This window comes from Juglans microcarpa x Juglans regia, chromosome 8D (assembly GCF_004785595.1).
Source record: "Juglans microcarpa x Juglans regia isolate MS1-56 chromosome 8D, Jm3101_v1.0, whole genome shotgun sequence".
Classification (NCBI taxonomy): domain Eukaryota; kingdom Viridiplantae; phylum Streptophyta; class Magnoliopsida; order Fagales; family Juglandaceae; genus Juglans; species Juglans microcarpa x Juglans regia.
In genome coordinates, this window is record NC_054608.1 from 13453853 (window position 1) to 13473215 (window position 19363).

At 41.2% G+C, this 19363-nt stretch overlaps 1 long non-coding RNA gene across 1 annotated transcript in view; it reads left to right on the forward strand.

Moving 5' to 3' along the window:
- Positions 1 to 470: 470 nt before the first annotated feature.
- LOC121243753 overlaps positions 471 to 19363 on the forward strand; it is a 44875-nt gene continuing 25982 nt past the window's right edge. The window contains exons 1-2 of the long non-coding RNA XR_005936245.1: positions 471 to 493; positions 692 to 793. This is a non-coding gene — a long non-coding RNA (uncharacterized LOC121243753). The remainder of the gene's footprint in view (positions 494 to 691; positions 794 to 19363) is intronic.

Genomic DNA, 19363 nt, shown 5'->3' on the forward strand with positions numbered 1-19363 from the left:
GCTCAGGAGGCCCTTCTGACCGTTCTGCCCATGGCTGCGACGAGGTACCCGACCCCTTTTTCCATCTTGGTGGCTATCAATCAGGAAGATGTTGCCCCTTCAAGGGGAGGCTGTAACATTCGGGCTCTAAGCCCAGTTCTTTGAAGTCAGTCCAGTTTCACGAAGCCGGCCCACGAGCACTTGATGAGAGACTCGATTGGCATCGTTTTGGTGAGTGTTTAATTCCCCTTTTCTGTTGCACTACTTTTCTTCTGCACGGTTTCTTCCCACTGCACTGCATTTCCGCATATCGCTCAAACCGTGCGCACCAAACCCATAACTCTTGTAGTTGTTTTACCTCTTATCACGCTCAAGAAACGCACTCACACCTTTCTGTAGACCTTTTCAATCGGTTCCTCTCAATTTCTCTATCCCTTCACCGTGAGTTCAACCCGGGTGTTGGAGCTTCAGCTTTTGACTCCACTGCTGTTTTTTTTTTCTTGAACAACCGTTGGTAATTCCTTCTCTCAATCCGGCTTCTCTCTTTCATTTTTTTAATTTTTATTTCTTTCTTCTTCTTCCTTTTCTTCTGGTTTACCCGCGCAGGCCTCTCTTCTATGCGGGTTTGCCCTGTTTTGTTTACACACACAAACCACTCTGTTTTGCTTGCCGTATGCACACACTCAAACTCTCTCAAGCTTTCCTTGCGTAGGTCACTTTCTCTTTCACTAGAGATTGTTGTGAATTTTCTGGGCATAGACTACAATGGGTTATGTCGGTTTGAAGTGGTTTGAAGTTTTCGTGACTCTGTTAGGTAAGTCACTCCCGAAGCCTTTGGTAGGGTTTGGATATTGTGGTTGGTTGTGAATGTAGTAATGTTACTGATTTGAGTGTGGCATGGGTAAGATTTTTGCACTACTACAGTGGCTTTTGGGCAATCTGTTACAGTTATAAATTTATATTGTGTTGGTGTTTTATATGTTGGATTGTGGTGGAGTGTGATGGAATTCTTGAAGTTGAAGAGTATGATTTTTGGATGGCTCTGTGAGACTGTTTTGGGCGTTTAATTGAAACTAGTTGGTGTAAATTTATGGGTGTTTTGAGCTAGTTGTATTGGATATTTTATGCAAGTCTCGAATTATTGAATGACTAAAATATTGATGCTTGTACTAAAAATTTTATTTGAAGGTTGGAGGTGAAGTATGGTTTGGGGTAAGTTTTAATCATTGGAGTTGCTGTTGGGGTTTCAGAAATGATTATGGTTGGTTTGGTGTTAATAAAAGGTGGTTGTTTTGGGTTTTAAATGCGAATGGTTTGAAGAGAGTACTGTTCGGGTTTAATTGTTATGATAGTTATTGAGTTAAGAAGGGACTGTATTGGTTTATTACTCAATAAATAGTAGCTTACTGTATTGGTTTATTAAATGTTGGGTATATGTTTTGTTTAGGTGGTGTCACTACTAGAGTTCCAACTCAAGGTGTTGATAATTCACGGAAGTCAGGTAAGCGGGGTTCATATACTAGTTTTGTATAAAAGAAATAAAATGAGGTTGACTTTGAAAATATGCATATTTGTTTTTGAAAAGAAATCTGAAAACGACATCAGATGTTTGTTTTGCAGATGTATAAATTCTATATAAGAGAAAATATTTTCTATCATGATTGGTGTAGACATGAGCTAATTTTGTGCATTCTGTTTCTGAACTATGCAAAAAGAGCGAATATGAAAATCTAAAAGTTTTTGCTATGAATAAATTAAGATGTTTTGGATTCTATTTATTTCGAACATGTGAAATGATCTTAAGCTATTTAGTATTTTGTTTTGATGTGATGTGTCATCTGAAAACCTTGGCATGAAGTTCTGATTCTGTATCTGAATGTGATATGATTCCGATGATGTTCCGTTCTATTTCTGTTAAGACCCAGGGACAGATATAATGGTGGTTTATAACCCTACCACGGGGGTGAAACATGGTATACGGCCCAACCACGGGTATAACGGTGGTTTATAACCCTACCACGGGGGTGAAACATGGAATATGGCTCAGTCACGGGTATAATGGTGGTTTATAACCCTACCACGGGGGTTAAACATGGTATTTTTCCCGATGTGATGCTATGAGATCATATAAATATAATGTTTCAGTTTGGATATGCCAAAGGATTTCCTTTTAGGAACAAGTTTGTTTTTTTTTTTTTGAAAATTTCGCTCTGATGTTTTATAAAAAGTTTTATTTATGCATTGTGAAAGAAAATATATTTTTTTTGCATTGTGAAAGTAAATGTTTTGTTATACATGTTGAACGTTATAAATGCTCATGTTTACATGCTAGTATGTGCTCTCTGCTTGCTGAGTTGTTGATAACTCACCACTTAATCTTCATAATATTTTCATATGGCATTGATGGTTCAGCTGAGGATCAGTATTAAGGTTTGTAGACAAGATTATCCATGAATAGATAGTGGGTATCTTGTGGTATTAGTACTGTTGTTGGATGTTATTTATTTATTAAGTTGATTTCAATGGATTTAGACGGTTTATGGAAACTTATGTTAATTTTATTTTATTCTAATTTGTTATTTGAGACATGGAGAAAAGTTGATATTTTATTTGGGTTGTTGGACTGAGGATTTGATATGTGAGCATGTATGGTTTATTAATTTAAAGTATTTACATTTGATTTGAAGTTTTGGAAGTATATATATTCTTGGAATTGGAGATACATTTGGATTATTGGAGTTGATTATCAGGTTATATGAATTAACTCTCCGGACTCTCGGAGTCGGGGCGTTACAGAGGCGGGTCCAAGCTCCCCTCTGTTGTGGAGCTAAGCGATGATCGGGTGTCAATCTCGCCGCCTCTCCTACGATCTTCCTCGGAGCTAGAGGTGGACTCCTACCTTCTCCGAAAGAGGCATCCCAGCCATGCCCTCCAACAGACAGACAAAGCTCGGCTGAGGAGGAGGTTCGGCCCATGGTGGATGAGGGGCCTTCATAGGTCGAAGAACTTCCTTGGGCCTAGCCGTATCTAAGGGACCCATGAAGGACAGTGAGGTCCCCAAACAGGTGGAGGGTGATGTGCCGGAACCCTCCAGTGCAGGTCCCTCCTTGGAGTCCATCGAAGACTTGCCACAACCTTCTTGGCAGCTGGAGGTGTAGCCTCTTCTTCCTATGCCGAACCAGAGGCGTGCCAGACCAGAGGCCCAGGTTTTGAGCAGGCCCAGGCCAAGGCAATTGAGCAGGAAGCCCAGAAGCTGAGGCCCCTCTTTGTCCAATTACGCTTTGCCTTTTACTTAGCTCCTCTTGTGGGGCATTCCCCTTTCTCCTTCTAACACCTTCTTCAATTGTAGGTCACGAACCAATTGGTAGGCATCATCTTCAAGAAGCGCGGGGAGCATGAGGAGGAGAACCGGGCAATTTGACCCCTGGCCCTTCTTTCCCGTCTGGAGGTTCGCAAGGTGAACCGGGACATCAAAGCCCTCTCCTTAGAGCGCAAAAGAGGACCTCGAGTCCATGAAGAAACACCATGTGCTCCTATGGGAGAAGGTACAAAAGCTAAAGAGGAAGGAGTCTAGGCTGAAGATGGAGTTGGCCAGGACCAAAGTGGAGCTCACTCGAGTTTCCTTGGAGTGTAGGTGCCTCTAGGATGTGCAGAAGGACCTTGAATGCAACAACTTGGCTTTGAGCCCCTTCATACTTATTCTTTTGTGTTTTCTCCCTTTCATTTTTGTTTAGACATAGGTCTCATGACTAACTTCTTCGGGACCTCTGTCTGCGCTGTTATGTGTAAACCACGAGGCGAGCTTAGCCTTCACCTCAAGGCCTCTCAACCCTGTGGCGAGTCTAAGGGGCTGAGCCTTGTCGACCACAAGGCTTGGCAAGCCTAGGGACTTTTTTTCCAAGGGGCCATGTAGGCAGAGTTCAGGATACTCTAGCCTAACCAAAACCCGAGGCGAGTCTGGGGGCTCGACTTGTAACATGAAGGTCGGTAACTCAAGGGACTTATCCTACTGGCTGTGGGCGGGGCAGAGCTCGAGAGGCTCTGGCCCTAGCCAATGTATCGGGGCAAGTACGGAGACTTGGCTTGTAGCACGAAGGTCGGCAAGTCAAGGGACTTGTATCCGACTGGCTGTGGGTAGCGCAGAGCTCGGGAGGCTCTGGCCCTAGCCAATGCATCGCAACAAGTGCTAAGATTTGGCTTGTAGCATGAAGGTCAACAAGTCACGGGACTTGTGTCCGACTGGCTGTGGGTGGGGCAAAGCTAGGGAGGCTCTGGCCCTAACCAGTGCATAGCGGCAAGTCCAGTGACTTGACTTGTAACTCGAAAGTCGGCAAGTCACGGGACTTGTGTCAGATTAGCTATGTACAAGGCAGAGCTCAGGACGCTTTGGCCCTAGACAATGTGTTGCCCAGATGACTAACACAAAAGGCGGTGAATTGGGTTATATTTTAAAATCTGCAATTATAAATCAAATACACAATATAAAATATGAACGAAACAGTAATAAATATAAAGATTAAGGGTAAGACAAAGCAAACTTAGTATTTTAATGAGGTTCAGCCCTACTGCCTACGTCCTCGCCTCGAGCTACCCCTTGAGAATTTCCAAATCCACTATTCAACCTCCTTCAGGTGGAGATAGAAACTTATTACACCTTTTAGCAGTACCGCTACAAAGAATCCTTGTAGATCTCTCTCTATACTTGTAATCACCTTACAAGTGGTGATTCAACGTTTATTCCCTGTGTAGAACACCTTCTACACGCACAAGAGTTATACACACCCTTTTACTGATACAAGAACTGAAAGAGGGTAAATTATTAGAAAGCACTTCTCAATGAGTGGAATAAAAACAATACAGCACAAACTACATCTCTCTCAAAATGAACAAGGATTAATGCTTAATGCTTAGAGAAGAGAGAGTGAAAGCTTTGAATGAATGTTGTAAAACTTGCAATGATGTGCGTATGCTCTTGTTGTTGTAGTTGTTAATTTGAAGATCTCGAATGAGCTATTTATAGGCATATGATACTTCATTTTCAACTTTGAAATGATTCAAATGTCAAAGACAATAATATCATTCACTTTTTAAAATTTTTAAATCAAAGTTTAATTTTCTATAATTGTCAAAGACAACATCATTCACTTTTCAAAATATTCAAATCAAAGTTTTACTTTCCGTAATTATCAAAGACAACATCATTCACTTTTCAAAATATTCAAATCAAAGTTTTTCCTTCTTGAAATTTTCGAAAACACCATCATTCACTTTTGAAAAGTTTCAAACAAAACATGCACATGTGAAAGATGACAATCAATCATCTTTCAAAAATTCAAATTTCAAACTTTTAAATTTTAAATATGTCATGCACATGTGGAAAATGTAATTTGATGTTTTATGATAAAAGAATAATTTTGAGCCTTAATTCAATTTTGAGTTTTATCATGAGATGTACAAAATTACTCTAAGAGCTTCATTTGCGAGCTTGTTCCCTTTCTTGCTCATGCTTGGTTCATTGATGCGTTTGACTTTATTGTATAGACAACTTGAGGTTGAAATTCCTTTATACTTGAATTCATTTGTTATCATCAAAATTTATATGTAGATATGTAATTATATGAGGATTGAAACCTTAGGTTAAACAATCTCCCCCTTTTTGATGATGACAAATACTTGGCAAAACTTTGAAGCCTGTAGTAATACTTAAGCTCCCCTTGAGAATATGTGTTAGTTTTTCAAGCAATAGATAAACATAATTCTAAGCATAAATAATAAGGTTAACAAATAAAATATTGGAAAGAATATGTTAATGTTCTAGTCTAAAATTTCTCCCACTTTTGGCATCATTAAAAAGGAACCGTAGTAAGCAATGCCAATGGACTGATGAAAATAGTGTATTTGTTGAAACTGTAGAGTGTTGAATAATTAGAGCCACCCGAGTCCCGATAAGTGCTGCAAAACCTGGAGCCGCCTGGGTCCCTGACCAGTACCGCAAAACATGGGGCCGTTTGTGTCCCTCACGCAAGCTGCAAGGCCTCGAGCCCCACTCGGGGTCCTACCTAGATTAACTCTAACACCTTTTACAGGGATTTTAATGCTCTGGGTTTCTGTAAAAAGACTATTTTCACCCTTTGACTACCCACCGAGCAAATTCTCGCATTGCCTATTAACCTAGTTTCAGTTTATTCACCACGATAGCATGGCTGAGCAACATTCTTCCAATAATGTTCTAGATTTGAATTAGGAACAATTTATGCCTCAACTGCTAATTTTCTCTTATGAGGCCATCAATGCCATGATAGGAGCAGAGATGCATTTTTAAAGCAGGATTGATACCGACGACCATGATAGGAGCATAGATGCATTTTTCAAGCAGGACTGATACCGAGGTTCTTGCAGGATCAAGAATACTAGTGCTCAATATGCTGCGTCGTAATAATACTAGTGCTCAATATGCTGCGTCATTACGACCATGTCTCAGAGGTTACTGGCAAGAGTGAGTGAGTTTGATCGGCTTAACAATCAAATATTTGAGTTGCATCAATGGCTTGCTAATAAAAGTAGAAAGAATAAAACATTAAAACAAGAAAACAATGAGTTGAAGAAATTTGTGGACCAGAACACTCATGACCTACAACCACGAATAGAGGAGTTGGAACGAGAGAGGGTATAAATTCAAAGTCAACATCAACAGTTAACAATAGAGGTTCGGCCTTTACGAGAAAAATAGGGATAGTCTGCAGTTAATCTCTCTGGCTTAGCTAAATAAAATATGCATCCTGCATATCTTGTAATATTGACTAAGTTTGTTTTGAAGAACTAATAACTTGTCTTGTTCTCATTTCCATCTTTATAAAATCAGTCTTGAGTTTTATTTAATTCGCATCAAGTCTTCTTTGCTCTCTGTAATCCATCTGCATTCACATCCAATTCCCTATTTTTTTTAATGGTTCAGCAATCTTCTTCCAACAATCCCCTTGTTCACTATATGGGGTATACTGCACCCCAACCACTAGTTATTTCTGCATCTACCATAGGTGCCATGATGCAGCATGAGAGTGACCTGACTAGCAAGTCAGATGAAGAAGTCATTTATGAACTTGTGAGTCTCGATACTCGATACTCATCGTCCATTATCCCATTTTTCCACAGTTGCAGTCCAAAACTCATTAGGTTGAAAAGCTTAACGAGAAGATTTGTATACTTCAACGATTTGTTTATGAGTCTAACAAAAAAATAGGAGACTTGAGACAGGAGAATAAGGATTTAAAATCCTTGCTTACTTCTTCATTTCGACTACCTAATCTTTTAGATAAGGATGTCATGTTGATATATGAAGAGCAAGAGCACTTGAGAAATGAGACTAAAAGTCTCAAGTTTTTGTAAGTCATTTGAGATGATAAATAGATATTCATGGCATGCATGATTCATATTTCCCTTCTAATCATGCATAGTCTATCTTCTGGTAGAGGTTTTGTGAAAATGTCTGCGAATTGATCGTGTGTGCTTGTGAATTCTAGTATAATATTGCCCTTCTGCACATGATCTCGAAGAAAATGATATCTAATCTCAATATGCTTAGTTCTAGAATGTCGTATTGGATTCTTTGAAATATATATAGCACTTGTATTATCACATTTTATTGGAATGTGATTGTGCATGAGCTTAAAATTCTCAAGTTGGTTGCTTCATGTAAAGAACTTGAGCACAACAACTACCCACAACAACATATTCTGCCACAAAAGTAGATAATGCAACAGAATTTTACTTTTTACTAAACCATGAAACAAGTGCATGACCTAAGAAATGAAACAACATAATCTGCATCTGAGTAGATGATTAGAACAAAATAAGAATACTTATAATACCATAACCCTAGGTCAATTGTACTAGCAAGATATCTAAGAATGTGCTTAATTGTAGTCAAGTGAGATTCTTTTGGCGATGATTGAAAACGTGCACATAAGCGTACACTGAACATAATATCTGGTCTACTGGCTGTCAAATAATAGAGCACTAATCATAACTCGATATACCTTTTAGTCAACTGGCTTTCCGGCTTCATCCTTGTCAAGTTTGGTAGATCATTGGTGTTCCAATTTCCTTCGTACCTTCATCCCAAACTTTTTGAGTAATTTTTTGATATATTTTGATTGATTAATGAATGTTCTTTTTTTTGCTCGCTTGATTTGCAATCTGAGAAAGAAGTTAAATTCTCCCATCTTGCTCATTTCAAATTCTTCCTGCATACTCTTAGCAAAATCTTGGCATATATTTTCATTAGTAGCACCAAATATTATATCATCCACATAAATCTGAATTAAAAGAATATTATATTTTTCATGTTTGATGAAAAGAGTTATATCGATTTTTCCTCTTAAAAAATCTTTTTCAGTCAAGAAGCCACTAAGTCTCTCATACCGAACTCTAGGGGCTTGTTTGAGTCAATATTGTACTTTTGTGAACTTGAAAACATGATTTGAAAAAATGTGATTTTCAAAACCTGGAGGCCGCTCAACATATACCTCTATAAAACCATTTGAAAAAGCACTTTTAACATCCATTCAAAAAAGTTTGAAATCTTTATAACAAACATAAGCAAGTAGCATTCAAATAGCTTCTAATCTTTCAACCAGTGCATATTTATCATAATTGATTCCTTCTTCTTGATTCAAACCTTAGGCTACAAGTCAAGCCTTGTTTCTAATGATGACTCTGGACTCATCTTTCTTGTTTCTAAAAATTCATTTTCTTCCAGTAAACAGTATGATTTTTAGGTCTAGGGACAAGTGTCCAAACAACATTTCTTTCAAATTGATTTAGCTCTTCTTGCATAGTTAAAATCTAAGATTCATCAAGAAGTACTTCATCAATTTTTTTGGGTTCAATTTGAGATAGAAAAGCAGTATGATTGCAAATATTTCTAAGAGATGATCGAGTACTTACACTTCGTGAAGGTTCTCCTAGAATTTGTTCCTATAGATGATCTTTCACAAGTTTTCACTGTTTGGTTGCATCTTGCATCAAGTTTTGATGATCTTTACATACTCTATTGTGTTCTCTTTGTTGAGATTGAGACTATCTGTTTTATTTATACCTTCTCTTTCTTCATCAACAAATTCTTGTACAGTCAAAGTCTTTTTATTGAAAACTCTGTAAGCTTTACTATTAATAGAATACCCGAGAAAGATGTCTTCATTAGATTTTATATTAAATTTGCCTAAATTATCACTATCATTCAAAATGAAGTATTTGCATTCAAATACATGAAAGTAACCAATGTTGAATTTTTTTCTCATTCCAAAGCTCATTGGGGGTTTTATCTAGCTTAAATCTTAACCTAACTCTATTTATGACATAACAAGCAGTACTTACCGCTTCAGCTCAAAAATAACTAGGCAAGTTGTTCTCATTGAGCATTGTTATTGCCATCTCTTGAAGAGATATGTTCTTTCTCTCTACTACCCCATTTCGTTGAGGAGTTCGAGGAGCAAAGAAATTATGCATAAAACCGTTTTCATCACAAAAAGCTTCAGTATCTTTATTAACAAATTTTTTCCCCTATCACTTCGGATACTTGAAATAGTATAACCCTTTTCATTTTGAATTCTCTTACATAGTTTGGTAAATGCATTATGTGCCTCATCTTTATGAGCAAGAAAGATGACCCAAGTATGTCTAGAGAAATCATCAACAATAATAAATGCATAATATTTTCCTCCGAGACAGAAAGAGTTGGGGTTGTCACTACAAAGGGCCCTTCTCATCGAAGACCTAGCTTTCCTTCTTCCTGGGTGGTGACCCCTATCTGCCTAAGGACCAAGTTTCATACCATGAAGACCCGAGGTCAGACTCGTTTGTTAAAGTATTGTTCGACTTTCCTTTTGTTATTTGCCGTCCAACTTGCTAACTCTTCTAGCCTTTCTTCCTGAAGGTCTAGGTTTCCTTTCAATACTTCGTCGCTGTGGTCTGGGTTAAAGTGTTGAACTTGGCATGTGGGCATTCCCACCTCGGCTGGGATCACAACTTCGGTCCTGTAGACAAGCGTGAAAGGTATTTCTCCCGTGGGGTCTTGATGGATGTTCATTGGGCCCACAATACACTCGGGAGTTCCCCAGCCCATCTCCCATTCTGGTCCCCAAACTTCTTCTTAAGGATATTCAGCAAGGTTTTGTTGGTCACCTATGTCTGTCTATTGGCTTGTGGGTGCCTCGGAGATGCGTGCATGGCCTTCATCCTGAGCTCAGCACATCACTTTCGATAATGTGAGCAGTCGAACTGTCTGCCATTGTTTGATATGAGGCTCTGAGGAATACCGAACCAACAGACCATGGATTTCAAAAGGAATCTTGTGATCGCCTGGGCCGTGATGCATCTCAGTGCTCATGCTTCTACTCACTTTGTGAAGTAATCGATTGCTACTACTACAAACTTTACTCCTCCCTTGCCCTAGGGAAACGAGATGATAAGGTCGAGCTCCCATTGTGCGAAGGGCCAAGGGACACGATGGATGTTAATTCTTCCAGTGGGCAGTGGGGAACGGGCACATGTTCTTAGTAGCTAGGGCATTTCTTCACAGTCCTTTGCATCTCAGAGGGAGTAGGGCCAGTAGTACGCCGCATGCTTGACCTTAGCGGCCAATGCTCTTCCACTAGAGTATTTTTGTTGTTCCCTTCGTGTATCTCAACCAGGAAGTATTAGGCTTGCCTAGACTAGAAGCACCTCAAGGGGCTCGGAGAAACCTCTCCTATATTGGACTCCTTCCAACAATGTGAAACGCACCATTCTATTTGTAATCCTTCGTGCTTCCTCTTGGTTGTTTGCGACCAGACCTCCGTTGAGTCACTTCACGATATCGTTGGCCAACTCCAACGGTGCAGGCCGGATAACAGATATGTTGATTTTGATAGCTAGTGTGTCAACCGTTTGGGCTACCGTATGATCCGAGAGAGGGGCCTCTCTTCCTGGCCCGAGGTGACCTTTGCCAAGCGGTCGCTTTGTGGTTTTCCCCCTTCAGGATTTGCTGGATATGGAAGTACTTGAAATGGTCCTACACCTCCCCCACTTTGATGGCAAACTTCCTTGTTACCTAGCTGACTACCACCTGCGAGTCGGCCCTCACCTCAACCTCGGTGGCTCCCAACGACTTGGCTACCGACATTCCTACCAGTAGGTACTCGGCCTTGTTGTTTATGCTCCTCCCTGAGCTTTGTGATGATCTTCACCCCTACCCCCAGCTTAGTAAGACAAGCCGTCGACGTAGACCAGCCAGAGCTTGCCTTGGGGTGTGATAGGCGTCTCTCTTCAGGGAAGTCTGAGAATTCAGCTATGAAATCTACTAGCACTTGCCCTTTTATTGCCATGCGAGGGAGGTACTCGATGTCGAACTCGCTCAATTCAATCACCCAATTCGTCATTCGGCCAGACACATCGGGCTTCTACAATATTTTTCTGAAGGGAATATCAAAGAGTACCTTCATCGAGTGGGATTAGAAGTATGGCCTTAGCCGCCTTGCTGCGATTACTAATGCAAACGCTATAACATCTTCGTTCGGGGGCTCCTCGAAAATTACAGCTTGTGTAGTATGGGTCACTAGTCTCCTCCCTCGATGTGGACTAGTACAACAGACATGGCACTCGGGGTCATGGCCAAGTATACAGTCAAGCTTTCCCTTGGTTTGGTCCGACTGAGAGGTCGTGGGTGGGCCAAATACTCCTTTAGCTCACTTTAGACCAAACGACATAGCTTTGTAGTAGTGGAGTCCCCAGTCACTGATGAAGGTCGTCTTCTCCTCCTCTCCTGGGCTCGTCCAGATCTAATTGTACTCTGAGTACGCATCCATGAGTAGGGGTGTCTGGCCATCAAATCCACTATTAGGTCTATGTGCAGTAGTGGGAAGTTATCCTTCAAGCAGGCCTTGTTTAGGTCAGTGAAGTCAATACACATCTTCCACTTCCCACTCGCCTTCTTAACTAGGACCACATTAAAAAGCCATTCTCCCTGGGCTTACCTGATGAACCTCGCAGCTAGGAGACAGTCCACCTCCTCTACGATGGCTGCGTACTTCTCCGCACTAAAGCTGCAACATTTTTGCTAGACATTCTTTGCCTTGGGATCCACACTTATGCAATGTTTGATGATTGTTGTGTCAATTCCGGGCATTTCTTCATGGCTCTAGGCGAACACGTCTTGGTGCTCTATGAGGAGTAGCTTTACGGATCTTCTCAGCTCATGAGCCATTTTGGTTCCCTCACTTCTTCATCCAGCTCCGTCAGGGTCGGTGGTGGGGGCGGGTTAGTACCCTCTCGCACTCCTTCGAGCGCTCGGACCTCCTTGGCATATTGTTAAATTCTCGAGCATAGCATTCCCTTGCCAGGACTTGCTCACCACAGATCTCACCCACTCCCAAGAGTTGAGAATTTCATCTTCAAGTGGAAGGTGGAGGTTACAACCCTCAAGTTGTACGAGGTTGGTCCCCCAAGATTGCATTGCAGGATGAGAGGACCTTTACCACAAGAAAATCCACCATGGTAGTTGCCATTCTTGGGGCCTTTCCTTGCTAGGATGGACAAGGTGATAGAGCTAATCAACTGGACTACACCTCCAGTGAAGTCTTTGAGGGGTGTCGAAGCTGGGCGCAACCGATCTAGCGTGATCCCCATCCGAACGAAGGCTTCCCACAATAAGATATAGGCAGAACTGTCGTTGTCGATCAGGACCTTTCTCGTTGTGTAGTTTGACAATCTGTGTGGTCACTACTAAAGCGTCGTCAGGAGGGTGGAGAATGTCGTTCTCATCCTTTCCACTGAAGGTTATGACAGTCCCCCTGAGTGCCATGTTCACCCCCTCCTTGAGGCATATTGGGAGGTTGTGGGCCTTCACCCTTCCCTTGAGGCATCCCTGAAAACCAAGGGTTGATTTTGTTGTGCCATCCTACATCCTCTAGAGGGTGCAACTGTCTTTGCCTTATCCCTCGAGGCATCTTAGGTAGGATGTGGCAGTTTTTGTCCCTTTCCCTCAACACATCTGAAGGAAGCCGAGCATCCTCCTTCGAGGTTCTGACAGTCCCCCCGAGTGCCATGTTCACCCCTCCTTTGAGGTATCTTTGGGAGGCTGGGGCCATCCTCAACACATCCAAAGGAAGTCGGGCATCCTCCTTCGAGGTTATGATAGTCCCCCTAAGTGCCATGTTCACCCCCCCCCTCCTTTGAGGTATCTTTGGGAGGCAGAGGTCGTGTTCACCCCACCCCTGGAGGCATCCTCAAGAAATGTGGCTATTTTCACCCTTGAGGGACCCTTGGAAAGCTTGGGCCATTTTTACTGCACCCTCCCTCAACGCATCCTCAGAAGGTAGCGACAGTCTTGGCCCCCCTCCATCGAGGCATCCTCAAGAAGTTACGACAGTCTTCCCCCACTTCCCTTAAGCTACCACGAGTAGCTAGTGCTTGTTTTGCCGCACACTCCTCCCTTGAGGAAGTCCATAGGAGGTTACGCCCCTCCCTCGTGGCATCATTGGGGGAGGTTGGGGCCGTCTTCACTGTCCTTCGATCTATCGTGGGAATGGGGGGCCGGCTTTCACTGGACCCACCCTTCAGTAATTCTAGAGAATCTAGTGCCATCCTTGCTCCTTTTTTCCTAAAGACATCGGGAAGCTGGGGCGATCTTCACCACCTCTCTCTCGAGGTATGTTCGGGAAGGCATCCTCAAGAAATGCGGCTATTTTCACCCTCAAGGGATCCTTGAAAAGCTTCAGCTGTTTTTGCTGCACCCTCACTCAACACATCCTCAGAAGGTAGCGACCCCCCCCCCCTCCCCCAGCCTTTGTCAAGGCATCCTCAGGTGGTTACGATGGTCTTCCCCCACTTCCCTTCAGCTACCACAAGAAGCTAGTGCCAGCTTTGCCGCACCCTCCTCCTTCAGAAATCCTTAGGAGGTTGCACCAATCTTTGTCTCCCTCCCTCGTGGCATCATTGGGAGGCTGAAGCCATCTTCGCTGTCCTTCCCTTGGGTCTATCGTGAGAATGGGGGCCGGCTTCCATTGGACCCTCCGTTGAGCAATTCTCGAGAGTCTGATGCCATTGCCACTCCTCCCCCCCCCCCCCCCAACCCTCTTTCCATCAAGGTAGGTCAGGAAGTTAGGCTGCACCATCCATCGAGGTCGGGAGGGAAGCTGGGGCTGGCTTTCGTTGCACCCTCCCTTGAGCAATTCCTGGGAAGCTGGGGCAGTCTTCACCACCTCTTTCTCGAGGCATGCTCAGGAAGCTAGGGTTAGCTTCGTTCCCTTTTCCTTTGAGGCATCCTTGGGAAGCTGGGTGGGTGGGTCTCCACCACCTCTTCCTCGAGGCATGCTTAGGAACTTGGGGGTGCAAAAACTACGGCTAGCTTCGCCCCCTAGCTTCCCTCGAGCTCAATTGGGAAGTTGGGGTCGATTTTCGCCACACCCTCCCATGAGCAATTCCTGGGAAGCTAGTGTCACCCTCCCTCCCATTTTCCTCCAAGCATGCTCGGGAAGCTGGGGCGGTGTTCACCACTCCTTTCTTGAGGCATGCTCTGGAAGCTAGTTTAGCTTCGTCCCCCTTTCCCTCGAGGCATCCTTGGGAAGCTGGGAGGTTCTTTGCCACCTCTTACTCGAGGCATGCTCAAGAACCTCGAGCTTTATTTATAGTGGATTTTACACCCTCTAGTTGAGGCATCCTCACCTAGCTTGTATCGAACTTTACTCATAGTGGATTTTATACCCTAAACCCCATAGCTGAAAGTTTTAGTGCTGAACCAATATATGGGTCATCTTTATTTCTTGCCATAAACCATGAATAAACACCCCAAATACACTACCAGTAAGAACCACCACATGAGAGGAGTGGGTCATCCGACTACATTGTCGAGGCCTAAAAATGCATCAACAACTTCTGTACTCTCACCGTGTAAGGTTTTCACTTTGTTAAGAAAAGGTTTATTTACAATACAAACTGGAGTGGAAACAACATAAATATGATTTGGGCTTTTGTGTTGCACACCCTATGAGATGGAAACCAAAAATTATTGCCTAACATAGTAGAACAATAGTAGGATGAAAGAAAAGTTGCTCTTGATCAACTCGTTTGTATATTCTTCCCACGTCTACACAAAATCAAATCCCTAAACAAAAAAGCAAAATCAGAAATGAAAACCAGATTGTAATGTTTTAGTGTCAAACCAGAAATTTAAAAAACTAATTATATGTTCTTCCTTTTCTTCAAAGTCTTTTGAGCAAACGACCTTCTCAATATAGTCTGCATTTCCTTCTAACCCATCGATCAAGGATACACAGATATTGCCCCTTATATATTTTTAGACTCATCAGCATTTTATGCTGCGTAACAATACCCATTATCAACCCAAGTCGTCGTTTGTAATAAATTAAAAACAATATCTGTTTTTAAAAATTTCAACCCACGACTTGGGTTGATTTTTGATTGTTACAAAATACGAAGAAGCTGAAAATTTCATCACCAAGAAGCATACAAAAGAAAAAAAGAATCATTAACAATGAAAAAACAGACATTTCAAAATTCGAAAATTTTAATATTGCAGAAATGGAAAGTTGGATGCAAAGCAGAAAATGTTGTCATGAATAAAGTTCATAGATTATCTTGATTTCAAACAACGTCAATTATCTCTAAACTCAAACCAAGAAGCCAAGAAAGACTCACTCCTATGGGTTTCTCAGAGGAAGAGGTGCTTGAATTTCTCAGAGTTTTAAATAAAAGCATCTATGCAGGCAAAATCCCTTTTTTTCTATTTCTTTCTTATTAAAGGGTTGTTTTCACCTATTTAAACCCATTTCCAGATTCAATCTGTTCCCAAGAAAACCAAAACCAATTGCAATTTCGGCAAATAGATTGTATATTAACAGGAACACCAAGTTGCTGATTACGCCCAATAGAGCAAAACAGTAATGAAATCAATGTCTAGTTCACAGAGTTAATACATCAGTGAATAAACAGAAATGGATTTACACCAGTGAATAAACAGAAATGGATTTACACCTGAAGAAAAAGAGAATGGAAAGTGCTCCTTCTGCAGAGGAATGGCAGCTCTCTTTGTCAAATGCTTCTCTTGTTCTTGTTTTGTCTTCGTCAACAAGGGATATTATCACATTTATATAGAAAAATATAAAACTCCAACGTCCTAATTCTTCATGAAAATCCGACCGTTGTATGGAAGCGAAATGCAACCGGCATACTATTCGGATAGACCATGTTTTCGGGAGCGCTTTCATGTCTTTTTCAATACTTTGGTGACTTAATTATTTTTTTTTAGACCTTTTGTCCATTTTTTTTTTCCTTAAATTCTCTTCAACTTTTTGTTCAGATTGGAAGTTTTAAGTGAGATTTTAATAATCCAAAAAATTTAGGTCCCGTTTGGATAGTGAGATGAGATGAGATGATTTTAGATGAAAGTTGAAAGTTGAATAAAATATTATTATAATATTATTAATATTTTAAAATTTAAAAATGTTAAATTGTTTATTATATTTTGTGTGAAAATTTAAGAAAATTGTAATGATGAAATAAGATGGAACTATTTCTGTATCCAAACAGGACCTAAATTAATATAAATATTGTTCGACAAACTTTGTGTGCCTTCCTTTCACTTAAAAAAACATAAACTTCGACAAAAATCTAAAAAATTATGGGTTAGTTGCAACCAACCTATAGAAAACTTATCCACTATAGAAGACTTTGATTACAAGTTGTTCACACTTACAACACCTTTTTGGACACGCACTTGTGCTAGGCAAGCAACTCACTTGCCTTCGTCATAGCAGCTGTGAAACCTCCAAAAAGTTCTTCTATTCAGGGTTCTTCTTCCTAGAATTTTGGAAGGCTACATGGATATGTTGTGTGCAAGATATGATAGTTCAGCAAAAATCTCAAGCAGAAAACTCAAGTATTTGAAAATATTCAAAAGTCTCACAGCACAAATCATGATATTCAAGATACCAAAACAAATGTTATCAAATTTATTTATAGTGCTACATAAGTGATTGAGTTGTATAGGAAAGTATGCAGTACATGATATGTACGCAGGATTACACACTTGATCATGTATACTAGCAAAATTATGTTGTTACATATGTTTATCACAAAAGATAAGTATAAAAAAGGATTAGCTTCAATGCGTGAATAGCATGTAAGTGTTGATCTTCTAGTGATGTGCAAGCCCTAATCTTGTTCTTGATAATTGTTATCATCTAGCTCTGGGTATTGCTGACTTGGATGATCTTGACTACCCTTAACACCCCCCTCAAACTGAAGGGAGGAATTACCTACAGTTTACTCTTGAGAAAATGGAAACAATTAGCAGAGTGACCTTTAGTGAAAACGTAAGCAACTTGGTCAACAATGGAGATGAAATGCACCTGAATGTCTCGAATGGTCACCTTCCCACAAATCAAATGAAAGTAGATTTCAATATGCTTGATTTGAGCATGAAATACAAGGTTAGATGCTTGCTGAATTGCTTCGGCATTATCACATTAGAGAGCAAGTGGTGTAAGAAGAGGGACTTGAAGTTCTTTAAGTACCATCAAAATTCAAAATAGCTCACTTGTGGTAAGGCAAATATTGTAACTTGTGGTGAATGTCAATCACTTGGGTTCCCAGCCTAGTTTGAGTCGTAGTAGGCCTAAAGAGCACCAACAATCTGGCGAGAGGGTGCAAGATCAAGGAGTAAGCCACAACCAAATTTGGACATTTTGGACCCTGAAATACAAGGGGATCCATATGGCTTAGCTTCAACCATTTTTTCTTTGCCAAGTAGGTCTATGATGTATTTGCTTTGGTGAAGATGGAGACTATGAGAATCTCTACAGACCTAAATACTAAAAAAGAAACCAAGAGGACTTAGGTCTTCCATAGAAACATCTGCCATGAGTCTTAACATAATCGAAGAAATAACAATGCCATCATTGCCAGTGAGTACTATGTCGTCTACGTGGACAAGTGAGAAAATATGTGAGTTACCAACATTATAAAGGAAGAGAGAGTGATCCGCCTAAGAGCCAAAAAAACTAAGGTCAAGTAGGCCTTGAGAAGGTCTAAGCAACCAGGCTAGATGAGCTTGTTTTAATCTATAAATGGACATGTGTAAATGGCACACAAAGTCAAGATGGTTTGTCCTCAAAGCCCCTATCTTGTTCCATGTAGACTTCCTTTGTTAACACACTATAAAGAAATGCATTTGAGAATCCAGTTGTTTTATTTTTCAATCATACATCAAAAGAATTTCCATCACCAAGCATATAGTGGTTACTTTTTCACCACAGGGCTAAAAGTCTCTCATGGTAGTCCACACCACTTTGCTGCTCAAAGCCTTTAGCCACCAACCAAGCTTTGTATCTTTCAATGTCTTAACCAAGCATTTGTTTAAGCTTAAAAACCCACTGTTTTTTTTTTTACCACATTATGATGGAGAGGTCGAGGGCATGAAGTCCAAGTGTGGTTAGAGATAAAGGTTTCATACTCAGCTGTCATGGCAGCAACCCATTTTGATTTAGAGGTAGCTTGGTGATAGGTTGGAGGCTCAAGTGGTAGAGATGCGGTATGGAGGGCAAGGAGAGGGTATTGGGTATGGTAAAGGTGGAAATTTGGGAATTTTTCAGGTTTAATATTACCAACTTGAAAGCAGGTGAAATTATCTTTGAGGGAGAGGTTTGTATCAATAGGTGATGGTAAATCTATATGGATATTTAATTGGGAAGGTGAGCTGCATGAGGACTTTGGTTCATTGGATGGACTATGCTGGTCTAGTGAAATGGAGGGAGAGTTGAAGTCAGAAAGTGGTGATTGTGTATAAGGTGAGGTGGGCTGAGTAGGAGTCTCAGCAGGAAGTGTTAGGTGAGAGAAGGTGGATAACTGAGTTGGAATTTTAATGTAAGGACTACTTGAGTTGGTGGTGACTTGGCAGGATGCCCAACACAATTCCCAACTACGCTCCACACTTCACAACGCACTACACAGATATGCCCAACACTTCACTACACAGAAGGCCCAACACTTCACTACACATAATGCCCAACACTTCAGTACACAGCACATCATCACACAACGAACTCCACACATACTAACAGCACAGTCCACAACGTAATCAACTAATCAACATCTAACATAGATAATGAGAGATAGAGGGTTATACCATCGACGGGATAACTCGTGCGTTGCTCACTGATCGTCATGGTCGATGATGTCGGAAGGGTCGTACGTGGTAGCTAACCCACGTACGGTGGCTTTTTGGATAGCTAAGTGTGGTCTTGGAAGGGCTCGTGATGGTCTTGTGATGGTGGCAAGGAGTGTAACATGGTGGATCTGGCCGTGTACAGTAGCGGTCAACCACGCGCAG